At 37.5% G+C, this 15,592-nt stretch overlaps 1 long non-coding RNA gene across 2 annotated transcripts in view; it reads left to right on the plus strand.

Annotated features, from left to right (window-relative positions):
* The window catches only part of LOC132428091 (uncharacterized), a 29,794-nt gene extending 15,216 nt beyond the window's left edge, over nucleotides 1-14,578 (plus strand). For both annotated transcript variants that reach the window (XR_009520068.1, XR_009520069.1), the window contains exon 3: nucleotides 14,345-14,578. This is a non-coding gene — a long non-coding RNA (uncharacterized lncRNA). The remainder of the gene's footprint in view (nucleotides 1-14,344) is intronic.
* The last annotated feature ends 1,014 nt before the right edge of the window (nucleotides 14,579-15,592 follow it).

The following is a 15,592-nucleotide window of genomic DNA, read 5'->3' on the forward strand; positions in this document are numbered from 1 at the left end:
TTGACTTCCTGAAGGGATTTTTCATAGAGAAGACTTACAGATGACTGGAGAATTCTTGTTCACGTTAATTGAAAGGGTGCATAGATGTTTTCTTCAAGCAAGCACAACACCCAAACTCATTTAACAACAGGGGAGCATGTTATTTTCTCTAAAAGTGCCAGAATGTAAGCTTAGTTACTAGAGAGAGGAGATTGCATAAAGGATTGTTAAAGATGCAGAAAACATTTTGGGAAGACTGCTCAGAATGAACACTGTGAATCAGAACTGTTACATTTCAGATGCTTTCTTCTCACTATCATTCACTATATTGTTCCTTTATACCAACTTTTGTTGATAATTATATCAACTTTCACTGAGTTTTGTTGATACTAGTATTTCATAATGTCTACCGGTTTATTTTTATCGTTTTTCCCAACACTCCCATGTACACAATGTGGGTATCTTCCATTCTGGAAAGAATTACCTAAAACAGTGCTTCTCAAACTATCTACACTGAAGGACCAGCTTTTTTTTTTTCTTTTGCGGTACACGGGCCTCCCACTGCCGCGGCCCCTCCTGCTGCGGAGCACAGCCTCCAGACACACAGGCTCAGAAGCCACGGCTCACGGGCCCAGCGCTCTGCGGCATGTGGGATCCTCCCGGACCGGGGCACGAACCCGTGTCCCCTGCATTGGCAGGCGGACTCCCAACCACTGCGCCACCAGGGAAGCCCATGGACCAGCTTTTTTGATGTTTTGTTTTCGTTCTCAATCTATTGTGAATCCTATCACACAACAACGGAAATGAATTACTGGCAAAATGAAATTAATACAACAAAAGTGTAGAGACATAAGTCACATTTTTATTATTAAATTACTTAGTTATATTGTTGTGTCAAGTTGCTTCAAAGGTTTTTAAATGCTGACTCCAAATGTTTCCATTTATCTCATTATACACCAGTAACAGTTCTTGGATTGGCAGTGGTCCATGGTTCACAACTTGAGTAGCACTGACCTGGAGGGTTCAGATTAACCAAAACTATCATGGTCACCCATAGTCCCGAGAGACATCGAATTATAGAGATCCTACTCTATATAGTATACAGAAATAAACAATGGCTTTTATTTATCGAGCATGCTTTTACTTCCCAAAGTGTTTACATGTTCACACTCCCATTTATCTTCAGGCAGACCACGTGACAGATAGGTGAAAGTTCATTACTTTATCAGCAAGAGACCAACATATCTTCATCATGGAAATGCACACACTTAGGTGCACATGTTTTAGCCTACTATTTTCTAGTACTACACTATAAAAATCTGGATAGAACACACCCTACTCAAACCACACAGGTCCCTGCGTTACTCATCTTTTCAAAAAACATTTACTGAGTGCTCAAATGCGCCATGCACTGTGCTTGGCCTCATGTGAGTAATCTGAGAGGCGAATAAGATGTTTCTTACACTCCAAGAGGGCAGATGATACAGTCAGTTTAGTGCAAGGCATAATGTGACAGAGGTAATATAAGTACTAAACCAAGTGCCCTAAGAGTGGAGAGGAAGGAGAGGTCAGTTTTGCCTGGAGAAAGTAGCATTGGGGTTTGGTCTTGATGTAGTTGTGGGAATTGCTGAAATGGATTTTTGACGAGGAGGTAGCATAACACGAACAAAGTGATAGAATTATGAAAAGACATGGAGAATCTAGAAGCCTGTTCTTCCTAGCTCTGACTTTGGTTATGTGAGGATGGCCTTTGGGGAATAAAGCTGGGAAAGAAGGTATATGCTAAATCATGGGAAAGTGAGTCTGGATCCCTTTTCCTTCCCACAAGTATGAGGGCACTGCTGAGTGGAGCCTCTCAGCTCTCAACCCTACTCACTTTGACTTAAGCCTTAATCACCATCCCCAGAAGGCAAGCTTAACCATACAAAAGTTAGCAAAGGATAGATATTAGAGAAGATATGATGGGGAAATTTAAAAAAGAGAATTACATCACACAATACACAACAAAACTTAACAGAAGTCCTGATTAAACATTTACATCCTTTTCAATGACTCACCAAGTTTCTTACTGGCTACCAAGACAGTTTATCTCTCTTTTAACTTCTCCTTCTCTCTCTCAGACCAATTAAAAGTCTCTCTTCTTATGTAATCTTGTATTACCATAGTCCTCATCCCATTCCATAAACGAGGGACTATCATTAATATCATCTCCCTTAGAATCTATACAGGGAAAATATAAATAACATTCAGATCTCTTTCTTTTTCTCTAACTTGATTGGAGACACACAGATATTTATTAGATGGTGGTTGGCACTGAAATCGTCATGTGGTATAAGGGCTGGGGGACCAGTGGCAAGAAGAGGAAGCTGCTTCAGAGTGAAGAAGCAGAGAGAAAAACAAGGATGACAGAAAACACAAGGTGCTTGAGACAGACAGAAAGAATAACCCCTGAACATGACCTTCAGATCCACTTTTAGCTCCAGATCTACTTGGACTCTTTTCCTTAGATACATATACAGTGGTCCTTTATAGCCTTACAGAACATCTCTTTTAATTGAATTTAGCTCAGTGAGTTTTTTATTATGAAGATGCACCACACTTCCTACTTGATTGTAAAGGAAGAGAAAAATAATTGCATCAATCACCTTTAAAAAATGTCCAAGTCACACATAGTATAAAAGAGACCGAGGGCTTCCCTGGTAGCGCACAGTGGTGGAGAGTCCGCCTGCCCATGCAGGGGACACGGGTTCGTGCCCCGGTCCGGGAAGATCCCACATGCCGCGGAGCGGCTGGGCCCGTGAGTCATGGCCGCTGAGCCTGCGCGTCTGGAGCCTGTGCTCGGCAACGGGAGAGGCCACAGCAGTGAGAGGCCCACGTACCGGGGGAAAAAAGAAAAGAAAAAAAGAGACCGGGTATTAACTGTGTTAAGCATACTCTAGGCTGATCTTTCTCTCCCTTGTTTTAATGAAGCAGAGGCTGGGCAAATACAGGTTTTTGTTTGTTTGTTTGTTTTTTGGCCACGCCATGCAGCATGCAGAATCTTAGTTCCCTGGACCAGGGATTGAACCCGCACCTCCTGCAGTGGAAGTGTGGAGTCTTAACCACCGGACCAACAGGGGAGTCCCACAAATATAGTTTTAAGTTGCAAATTTTAGAAGTTATATTTTCTAATAAGAGGAAACTGATGAAGGAAGAGGAAATACTCTGGGAATAATGGCATCGGCATGGTGGAGACACGTACTGCTTTCAAGCTCCCCACAATTCCCTCATTTTATGACACAGAATGGTGAAGAAAACCTAATTAAAAATGTAATAGTTATATTAATTCAGACGTGAATTTAGAACTAAAGTAAAAGGGATTATTTTCTTCTCAAATGAAGTAAAAATGTAAACCTGACAGGTATATGATAAAATCACAGAATCTCAACCCTGCAAATGGTCGTAGGCTTTTCAGGCTGAAGTATGGGAGATGCTCTGTGTACTCGGGATAGAGATTCTTCCCATCAGCCATACTATAACATCATCTGTATTGTCACCTTTGGCCATGAAGGACAGCAATAAATATAGTGCTCTCAGGAAAGCTTAGTCAGGGTTCATGGACATACCGTCAAGAGAAGAGGTAAAGTCACTAGCATGGGACAGAACAGGCTCTAGGTTTCATAACACTGTATTTTATGATAAAAAGGGTTGGTAGCTAATAAAATTCAGTGATTATGACATTATTTCCCCAACCATACTTAAGGTAATACCAAGGTTACCCAAAGCAGATATTTTAATGAATTCTTAAAGACCAGAAGGCATTTTTAGATTTCCCAGCTGTAAGAGTTCTAAAATATAACGGTTAACATTCAACTCAACAGAACAGTAAAGCAAAAGCGTTTATTGCTGGTGACATTCCAGGGAACACTTAAAATTGCTTTATGGCCTTTGGTAATGGGAGTGGACAGCAGTGTAACAATACATAATAAGGTGAGTTTAGTTTTATGTCCTGAGAACGATCTGCTTTACCCTTACTGTTCAATTCTTTAAACTGTTCCTGATGTAAGTAATTTCAAAAAATAGCTGGCCAAGTGACAGTTCTAACCACTGCAGCAAATGGACTACGTGGTAGTGTTGAAGTCTACCCCTGAGCACTATTATCTTAGACTTCTAGGGAATTTAGCCTACGTGAAGGTGTCTAATGAAACAAAACAGGCTATTGTGGAAATGAAGGAGTGTAACTTGCAAGGCTAGGGCAAAAGTCATTAAGGCTTCACTTTAACCTTTGATTATTCATTCTGAGGGGAGTCAACTGCCATGCCATGAAAAGCAGCCCTGTGGAGAGTCCTCTGTGCTGAATAACTGAGGCCTCCTGCTAACAGCCAGCAAGGAACTGGGTCCTCTTGCCTACAGCCCAGTGAATGCCCCAACACCTTGACCATCACCTCATAAGGCACCTGGGGCCAGAACCACCTCATATAAGCCATTCTTGAATTGCTGACCCACAGAAACTGTGGGAGACAATACATGCTTATTGCTGTTTTAAGATGCTAAATTTGGGGGCACTTTGTTATGCAGCATTAGATAACTAACAAGATAAAGAATACCATGATCAAGCCATCCTTAATAGGGAATCCCATTTACCATTGCTCAGATATAGCTATGTTTTCTCTTCTCTTGTCTGAAACTTCTGTTACATGGAACTGAACTGAAATCTAACAAAACGTATACCTCTTGCTTCTGCTTTTTACTGAGCCCAACCATGGTACCTCCTATCTGACAAAGTGTTTACTGTCACTTACTCCAGACAATGAAAGAGTTATAGGCTTTTAACAAAAGCAGACTCTGTAGCCAAGAGAAATAGTACCTTCCAACGGCAGGCTGGTTTGAGAAGATGTGATGTGAAGTTCTGAATTCCATATGTTAAATGAACTACTGTTTCTCCTGTTCCCCTTCCGTTTCTAAAAGGGTCTCAAAGCAGCTGCCACCTCTAAGCTCTACCTTCATGTGAGATTTTATAGTTTTCCTGGGCCCCTAATTGAGTCCATGGTAAATTCATAGTTATTGTTATAGTTGTTATTTAATGCTTTTTTTAAAATAACAACTTCAAAAATACAGTTTAGGTATTCTTCTTTTTAATTAACTTTCTCCTCATGTCAGTAGAAGCAGGTTGCATTAAAAAGTGCCTTGAAACATTAATCCAGCTTCTTACCTTCACTCAGAGGATTTGTTGGGAAGATTTCCAAGACGCTGCTATTCTCTCAGATTAGGGCACAAAGGGCTAGTGGAAAGATCATGGAGATGGGAGGGAGAATTCAGTTCATTTTCTATATTTACTCACATATTCTCACTTTTTAATTTCTCAATTATTTTCTCATCACCCACGGAAGTTTCTTATTAGGTCTTGGGTACGCATGTTGAAAATTAATTTGGTTTCCACTGTGTTCTGCTATGTCAGCATTTCCATAATTACACCCCACCATTGGCTGTCTCCCAGATGATTGCTAAAATTATATGTCATGGGATTTAACCACAGACCAGATCACAGTGTTTTTTAATCTTCACTAGAATTCCTTCCAAATAACTAAAGAGCTAATCATCCTAACTCTTTAATTAATTTATTTATTTTTGGTCCCTAGTCTGGGCCTTTTTAAGTACTTCTCTTGAACACAAGTTCCTTTATCTTTTCAATTTTCAAGCTGCTTTTGGTTCATCATTTTGGGGAAAAGGAAGAGGGCTTGTGTTTCTCCATAACCCCAACAGAAGAGGATCCACGAGCCAGTTTCACTAATAATTTGCAGGATGTTCTGATGCACAGAGACATTATTTACCATATAATAAACTCATTGAATACCTACTTTTGTGCCTACCTAAATCTCACACTATCACTTCTTGATTCTAGCTCAGGAACCATGTTTTTTAGTACCCACATCACAAACAATCCAGATGAAAGCAAATACTGCTAGTGATATAAACTAAATTTACCAGGAAGGCTAACTTCTAGTTCTGGTTCTAAATTTCTAACCATGACATGGGTGAGTCTCATCACACTTCAGGTGCCAGCCATGCCATTTGTAAGACAGGAAGGTTGGAATAAATGACCAAAGGTCACTTCCAGTTCTACAGGCCTAGAGCCTCTGTAACACTGACGGCAGCTCAAGATGCCCACACTTAACTGTGGGCACATGTTCCCCCAGCCACTTGGTCTTGGTGTTCATGCTCTCTGGGCCAGCAGTTCTGCCTATACCTTTTCTTTGCTCTGTCCCTGCAAACCATATATATATATTTTTGGGGGGGCGGGGGTTGGTTTGGATTTGGTTTTGGATTCCCCATCTTTATTTCTCCCTCTAAAGTCTCAATGAGGGAAAGGCAACATGATAGAGATTTGCTGCCTCTTGATGTGAATTATGCTCTTCTAGATTCTTTAGAAAATAGACCTGAAAAAGGCCTTGTCACCCAGTTATTCTTTATGTGCACATCAGCTCTTTCTGGAATGTTCTCTTTTCATTATTTGGTTGTTTATTGATTTTAGGTCTCCCCCACCAGGATGTACTCTCCGTAAAAATAGCCATCCGTGTGCCCTATTCCCTGCTTCAGCCCCAGCACCTAGGCCATTGTCAGACAAAACAATAATTGTGGTTGTTTGTATCAACCTATATACTCAATATGCTAAATTAATCAATTGAACCAGAATCCCTTCCAAGGAAATCTGGCTTTTGAGGGAAGTATGCCCCCAAAGACATCAGAACTATTTAGAAATAGCAGTGGTTCAGAAAACACTTAATGTAGTCACGTTAAGTAGTCCCCAGTGTGATATGAGGCAGAAAATCGAAAAGAAAGAAAACATTCCTAGACAGAGGAGTGTCTAGTAAACCTTCTCTAAATAGTTTGCAGCTGTGTGGCATGTGGTTTGACTGGATAAACAAACTTAACAAGCACATTTGGGTTGGAGAATCCTGACTATAACTGTACTTTACATCTCTTTCTGTGGTCAGACACAAGGTAAAAATCGTAGGGGTGCTATTCTGCATAACTGTGTCATCTAAGGTTACGGAAATCCCGTATTAATTTGAGTTCTATAAATACAGAATTTACGAATCTAAAGCTGACTTCGTTTTTTAAGTAGGTGCTGTTTCTGAGAAGAAATATTAAATGAAAGGGAGGGCATATAAATGAAATTTTGAAAACTTAAAATTCATGACTTAAGGACTTGTTCTGCTTTGTCATTTGGTTTAAAAGAAAGAATGAACTCTTCCAAGTTCAGTAATAAATTGTGTATTTGCCTGGTGTTTTGAAACCTCACTGCTTATTTATTAATTAAAAAGTCCCTTGAGACCGTTATGCAAGGGGATACAAATGTAAAAGATTAAAAGGATTGATAAAAGCTCAATTATTTGTATTCCTTTTATATAAACCTAAAATTTAAAGATATGACTCACCGAAAAATTATGTCACAGAATTTTGTTTTTCCATAAAAAGAAAAATAATTATTCTGAAGTGTCTAATTTACAAAACTGCTATGTCAAAGTGAGGATGTTTTGAGGTTCGTTATCTCATAATAAGCAAATATAAGTCACAAATTATGACAATGCTATCAGTACAGTGGCACTATTAGTGTTTCTATTTCTGTAACTAAAATTTTAGTTCAGAAATTATTACAAGCAGAAGTTTAGGAATATATTTTAATGTTTCTTCTAGTACTTTATAAAAAAAAGTTTATAGATATTTGATTGAATGGATTTGGCAGTCAACATGCTTTTTTGATGAATGTGAGAGGAATTTGGAGTTGAATTAATGTGATCTGAAAATCTAAGTAATGTTAATGAAAGTCAGTGACAGAAAGTAACATTTAATTTCCACATAATACTTTAAATACATAAGATAACCTCAAATTCCTCTGTGACACAAGACATATTTCATTTACCACAAAAACTTAATTTTTTAACTTAGAGATTTTTCATACACTAGTGCATAAAATTGTAAAAGCAACAGAAAAAAGAGAAGGAAAAAGTAAGCCATAGTGAAACTATGAGGAGAGAATCACTGTTAATATTTTAGAGTATTTTATTTGTGCTGTTTCTTTATTTTTAAAAACAAAATTAAGATTCTATAGAATGCACATATTTTTATATGCTAGCTTTGAGAAGAAAACTTAAAATTTATTTTTTCCTAATTATAAAAGTCATATGTTTGTTGTAGTAAATTTTAAACATAAAAAAAATTAAAAGAAAAAATAAGAACTACACAGAATCTCATTCCTTAGAGAACACTAGTCGGACCAAAATACACATTGGGATTTAATAATTGATACAAATGGCAATGCAATCAGTAGGTAGAAGAAGAACTATTTAATAAATAATGTTGAATAAACCAAAAGAAATATATGGGATTCATACCTCACCATGTACACCAAGATAAATTTCGGTTAAATGAAAGATATAAATGTAAAAAAAAGTCATAGAATAAAAATGGGAAAATTCCTTTAAAATCTTAGGGAAGGAAAGACTTAAACTATGACTCATAATCGAGCTATAAAATATGTATATTGCATATATATTAAAACACATGCATGTTAAAACCTAAATATCTAAAACTTAGGAAAAGTCAAAAGAAAAATGGCAAACCAGAAAACATTTGCAACTCATATCACAGACAAAAAACTAATCTCCCTAATATATACAGAGCTGCTAGAAATTAAAAATAGACAAAGGGGGGCTTCCCTGGTGGCCCAGTGGTTGAGAGTCCGCCTGCCGATGCAGGGAACACGGGTTCGTGCCCCGGTCCGGCAAGATCCCACATGCCGCGGAGCGGCTGGGCCCGTGAGCCATGGCCACTGAGCCTGCGCATCCGGAGCCTGTGCTCCGCAACGGGAGAGGGCACAACAGTGAGAGGCCCACATACCGAAAAAAAAAAAAATAGACAAAGGGTATGAACAATCAGTCCATGTAAAGGGAAAAAATGGTTCTTAACACACATGAAAAAGTACTCCAATTCACTTATAATAAGATAAATTCAAACTACACTGAGGTATCATTTTTTACCTAGAAAACTGATAAAAATCCAAATATGATAATACACTGCATTAATGATACTTTGGGGAAATGAATACTCCCATACATTAAAGATAGAAGTAAAAAATTGTACAAATACTATGTGGTACAATTTGATAGTGAATATCAAAACCACAAATGCATATACTTTTGGACCCAGTAATACCAAATCTGGAAATTTATCCTACAAATAGAGTTCTGTCATTCTTTGAAATAGAAAAATATTGAAAATAATATCAATGTCCATCAATGGCAGACTGGTTTAATAAGTTACGGTGTATCCATAAAATGGAATACTATGGAGCTATATATTAAAAAAAAAAGCCGTACAAAAGAATGAAAAATATCTCTGTGAAAAGAAATGAGTGAAAAATCATAATTAAAGATCTCTCAGGACAAATTTTAAGTAAAGAAAAGCAGACCATAGAAACTGAAGTTTGTGGTGAAACTTGGGTAGAAAGATTTGTAAGTGATTTTATATCCTATGCTTTTCATTCTTGAGCTATTAATTTTCAGCAATCTCTAGCTTGGTTGGAATACCATTTCTAGGATTTTTTTTTTTACAGGTATGTGGGCAATACATTCTGTAAAACTTTGATTAAGGTTCACACATCTGTGAATGTAGTTCTGTTGTCCTCATACATGAAAGACAATTTGGCTGTGTATAAATATTTGGGATTACAATTTCCTCCTCAAATCTGTAGATGTTTCATTTTCTCATTTTCTTCTGACATACACTGTAGAGGAGAAATCTGAGGACTGCTTCATTTTTAGTACATTGTAGGTCTCTTGTTTTTTAAATTTCTGGGCTTTCTTTTTACTTTTATGACTAAAATTTGTGTCACACTTAGTCCAGGTGTGAGTCTCTTTTTTCAGTGATTTTGCCTAGAATGTGGTGACCCCTTTTGACCAGCACCGTCAGGTCATTTTTCTTTTTCCTCTAAAGTAAGTTTTTAAGTTACATCTTTAGATGTTCCTTTTCTAACATTTCATGTTTTCTCCTAAGGAACACATGATTCTATGGTTAAATCTTTATTTGTTTCATGTATATCTCACCTCCTTCCTCACATTTTTTGATCTCCACATCAGGAATTCAATTTTGAGAGTGTCATCAATCTTGCTCTTTACCACATTCTAATGTGGATGTAATTTTGCTATTATACCTTAAGATTTCTTGCAAGGTATGTGTGTACTACTCACTGTAAAATAATAATAATCTAATAATTAGGAATAGCAAGAACAATAGGAAGAGGAAGGTCGTAGAATACAAATAGATGTCATTTATAAGAAATTACTTAAGATGAGGTGAGCGAGTAATAAACCCTTTAAATATTATTTCATTTAGAACTCAACATGAACCCCTTGAGAAGATATGAAAGCCACAGTTCTACAGAAAAGGGCACTGGGACAACATAAATTTATTTGTTTAAGATCATATGACTAGCAGATGGAAGAGCTGGATTAAAAACAGATCTGATGACTCTAGAGCTGGGCCATTTCTTGCCCTAAGGAGTCTTCTGGGGTCACTTTTAGCAAATCCTTCCTATGTAATCGTCTAGCAATTCTCTCCTCATGTAAACCTTCCTGAGTGCCCGACACAGTGTTGGCATAGTGTGCATCAAACAGATGAGCAAAGAATCATTATGTCACTCAAAGCACATTCTGGCACAGGGTAGGTCAGGCAAGAAACCAATCTAGTAGGCATGGGTAGATACTACCTTGGGTTGTACATAATGACTCTAGGATATTGAAAGAGGAATCCAAATGAAAAAAAAAATACTGTCTGTGTGATGCAACAGACAGGAAACACTTACTGGTGGAGTCATACAGGAGCATATTTACATCTTCCCAGGTCTGGTTAAAGTCCCACCTTCTCAGTGAAGCCTTTCCTGCTAGACCAAATCATCATTTTCTTCTCTGCTTTCAATTATATTTACTTTCTGTTAATGTCTCTTTTTCACATCCTGTCATAACATAATCTTGTTAAAATTTTTCAAGTGTTTATAAATTGTCTGCTGAGTAAGCCAAGCTTCTTGAGGGACAGGCATTCTGTCTCATCTTTCTTTTTATCATCCTGCTATTGCTTGGTACTTGGCTTATGCAAAGTCACCCAAAAGAAGTTTAAGTTGGACTGAAGTGATATAAGAGTAGTAAGTGATCATAATAGCTTTGTAAGGATGATCACTGTAGGGTTCACAAGCTACACTTTTTCCTTTTGTGAATACGGCTGAAGAACCAAAGTTGGAACTTTCATCAATCAAGGTCCAGGGAGGAAACAGAAGGCTCTCTCAAAGAGATGATTAGAGAGATTTTAGTGAAGAGAGTATTTTCAGAAGTGTGGCAGGGTTAAGGACCAACAAAGAATGGTAAAGTACTCCAAGGGCAGCAACCTTGGAATGCCATTATCACCTCAAAGCCTGAAGGGGCCAAAGCATGGTGGTAATACTGAGTCTGATGAGAACTAAGTCGTGGGAAATGGACCAACTACAAGTAAAGGAACATGTTCACAACCAAAACACATTCTAGCTCTTTCCCTATGGCTCTCTCTTTGGCTTTCTATTTCCTTCCCCTCCTCCCTTCCCCTTCTCTTCTGCTCTCTGATACCTACCTGGTCCCTCCCATTGGATGAACCCAAGAGAAATTAAAAAGGTGAGGGAGTTAAGATGATGCAGTCGGTAGAAGTCAGCCTACTGGAGGCTAGATCACCATGGAAAAGAGCAGAGAATACACCTAAAGGACAAATGGAGGATAAACAGCACAAGACTCCTTCTTGTTTTCTGTAGATATTACTATTTATAAAACTTGTTGCTGTATATGACTATTTTTACTAAATAATAAAAGGATGGTCACCAGATGCAAAATTATTATCTATCACCAAATAATAATGTATACAATTCATTCATCATTTGTTTCATGTGTGTTTTTTTAATTTTCCTCAAAATCATCTTATATTGTTCCACTGATTTTATATTCTTATTAGAGTTGCTATATTTTAAATTATTCATCTAATGATAGTGAAAATGGAACTTACTCTTGTTTTAACGTATGATTTTCAATGTTAACCTTTACTTCCTATTGAAGTCTATAATTCTTCACTTGGTATGTTCTTCAGGATTATTTTGACCTTCACTTTTTCAAACTACATATTTACTTTAATTATTTAAAGCATATAAGAGGATACAAGTATTTAAAAAATATTCTTTATGAGAAATGCAGAAGTGTATTAGTACATTCCTTGCTTATGGGCAAACTTATTAACACTGTTTAGTCCTCAGAAACTAGCAAGAAACCACAATGGCCTGAAAGGCTGAAGACACCAACTCCCCTTCTATTAACACAAAAATAAACTCCTAACATACTCTGCAGGACCAAGGGTCCTTGACTCACCTTTTTAGCACCCCATGTTCACCTGCTAAATGAGGCACAAATTTTGACACTCCAGATTCAGTGTAGATTTAACTTGTCCCCCTAAAGTCACATTTCCTATTTTAATGGATATGTTAGAAGAATTCAACCATTTCTACGCTGATATAATGACTGACGATTGGCTACCACAACCCTAAATCTGCCTTTCACATTACCTGAGTAGCTGGTATAATGCTATTTATTGGGATGGAGAAGACCTGGAAGATCTACAGAGAAGAAGAAAATTTAAGGGTTTAGTTCTGACTTGTTGAAACAAAGGGGCCTGTTCAACTTCCTAGGGAGTAACTGGCTTTGGCATTCACAGAAGAGGCCTGGACTGGAGATATGAAAAGGGAAGCTGTCATCATAGAAAGTGCTTAAAGCCATGAGCCTGAATAGTATCACCAGGGAGGAAGCAGAGTTAGAGACCTAGTATTTTAACAGCTTTTCATGGATTACATTAGATAAAGGGAGCTTTCCAGATATTAAAATGTATTTTTTAAACTGTAATGATTAAAGCAACGTGATATTAAATTACAATAGAGATCAATAATAAAAAGTCCAGAGACTCAAGCATATATGGGAGTTAATACATGACAAATGTAACATTTCCATATGTAGAACAGGCACAGATTATTCAACAGAACATAATCAGCATTGGATTTCTTCTCTATTTTTCTTTGGATATTACTATTTTTAAAAATGTGTTGCTATTTTGATGATTTCAACAAACAAAAATGAATAGCTAAAAACCTGGAAAAATGTTAGATCCTGTCATTAATCTATATGGAATTTATTTTGTTGTAACTTACAAACAAATACAAGTAAAAAAGTTGTTTTTGTAATTCTGGGGTAAGGAAGGTATACCTAAGCATGGCATATAAGATAGAAATATATTTAAAAGTTTACAAAGAATGAATAATGCAATAAAGCAATAAAAAAAATGACACACTAGAAAAAATGTTTTCAACGAAACTGACAAAGAATTATTTTCTCAATATAGTATATGAAGATTTTTTTTTCTTATTAGTCATCTATTTTATACACATCAGTGTATACATGTCAATCCGAATCTCCCAATTCATGAAGATGTTTTATAAGTCACTATTAAACAACTAAATACATCCATAGAAACATAAAGGTTATGTCAAACAACAACAACAAAAAATCATGAAAAATATGAATGGTAAATAACTTGTAAAACAATGTTTGGGATATTTAATCATAAAAACAAACTAAAATGATAGTGAAATACTATTTTTCATATTATTGGATAGGCAAAGATACTACTCAAAATATATATCAAAAGTCCTAATACTGGCTAGGGCAGATACTGTTTTCCAAAGAGAGCAGTAGCAATATATAATCTATGTCACGTTTTTCTTATAAATGCAACATCAACTCTCCTCCATTGAGCAGTGGGGTCTATGTCCCCTCCCCTTGAACCTCAGTGACCTTTTCTTTATTTTAAAATTAATTTATTTATTTTTGGCTGCATTGGGTCTTCGTTGCTGCGCAAGGGCTTTCTCTAGTTGTGGCGAGCAGGGGCTACTTTTCATTGTGGTGCACGGGCTTCTCATTGTGGTGGCTTCTCTTGCTGCAGAGCACCAGCTCTAGGCACATGGGCTTCAGTAGTTGCAGCACGCAGGCTCAGTAGCTGTGGCTTGCGGGCTCTAGAGCACAGGCTCAGTAGTTGTGGCGCACAGGCTTAGTTGCTCCACAACATGTGGGATCTTCCCGGACCAGGGATCGACCCCACATCCCCTGCATTGGCAGGTGGATTCTTAACCACTGCACCACCAGGGAAGTCCCAACCTCAGTGACCTTTGTAACTGCTTCAACTAACAGAATGTGGTGAAGTGATACTGTGTGACTTCCAAGGCATAAAATACAATATGGTTTTACCTAGTGTTCTCTCTCTCTTTCTCTAGATGATTTCTCCTGAAACCCAGCCACCACCATGTGAAGAAGGTAGGCACTCAGCCAGTGCTTAACATCAACCACCAGACACATAGAAATATGAGTGAATGACCAAATCTTCATATGACCGTAGCCCCTACACTTCTAGTCTTCCAGCTGAGATCCAGATATCGCAAAGTACAGCCAAGCCAACCCTAGTGTGTCTGAATTTCTCACCAATGGAAATCATAGGTAATAATAAATGATTATTGTTATTCAAGCCACTAAGTTTGGGGGGTGAGTTTATAAATGCAATAAAGGTAAGTAATACACTGGCTTTCAGCACCATATGTCAAGTCTGAATACAGGGCATAACTGTTGACTAATTTATCTTGAGGAAGCACTCAGACAAGTGCACAAGTATTTACATACAGCAAAGTTGATTATAGCTTCCAATTTTTCACTCCTATAAGCAAGATAATGTCAAACAATTTGGAATTGCTTAAATAAATTGTAATATATCCATAAAATGGAATGCTATTCAACCATTCAAAATATGTGGTAAATCTGTATTTGACATAGGAGTTCTTCAATTGATATTATTAGGAAAAAATCACATTTCAAAATATTGTACGTATAGAAACTCATTCTTTGGGGAATTTTTTCTCTTTATTTAGGTACAGAAAGTCTTTAAAGATATGCATCAAAATTATAATGGCAGGGCTTCCCTGGTGGCGCAGTGGTTGAGAGTCCACCTGCAGATGCAGGGGACACGGGTTTGTGCCCCGGTCTGAGAAGATCCCACATGCCGCGGAGCAGCTGGGCCCGTGAGCCATGGCCGCTGAGCCTGTGCGTCCGGAGCCTATGCTCTGCAACGGGAGAGGCCACAGCGGTGAGAGGCCCGCGTACAGCAAAAAAAAAAAAAAATTATAATGGCAGATATCCTTTATATCAAGTAAAACAAGCTATTTCTATTTTAGAAATTATAAAGAGAAAACCTCAAAGCATTTAAGACATTTTTCTCCATTAATGCTCACAGGTGATGTGGGATAGGCGTTACTAGTGCTTTTTTTTAAAGACACGAGCTGCACATGTCATATTTTGAAAACCTGTAAAATGCTGTCCTTGTCCTTCCACTCCTCCTTCATCTCCTTTCCTATTCCTGATCAAACCGCCAAGTGCGTCTCTTGCTCTTAACATCTAGCAAGATGGGAAAAATAATTTACTTGAGTGAATGTGCACAGATACTACCCTGCAAATAAATGTCATTGTTTTATGTT

The sequence above is a fragment of the Delphinus delphis genome, chromosome 7 (genome assembly GCF_949987515.2).
Source record: "Delphinus delphis chromosome 7, mDelDel1.2, whole genome shotgun sequence".
NCBI classification, from domain to species: domain Eukaryota; kingdom Metazoa; phylum Chordata; class Mammalia; order Artiodactyla; family Delphinidae; genus Delphinus; species Delphinus delphis.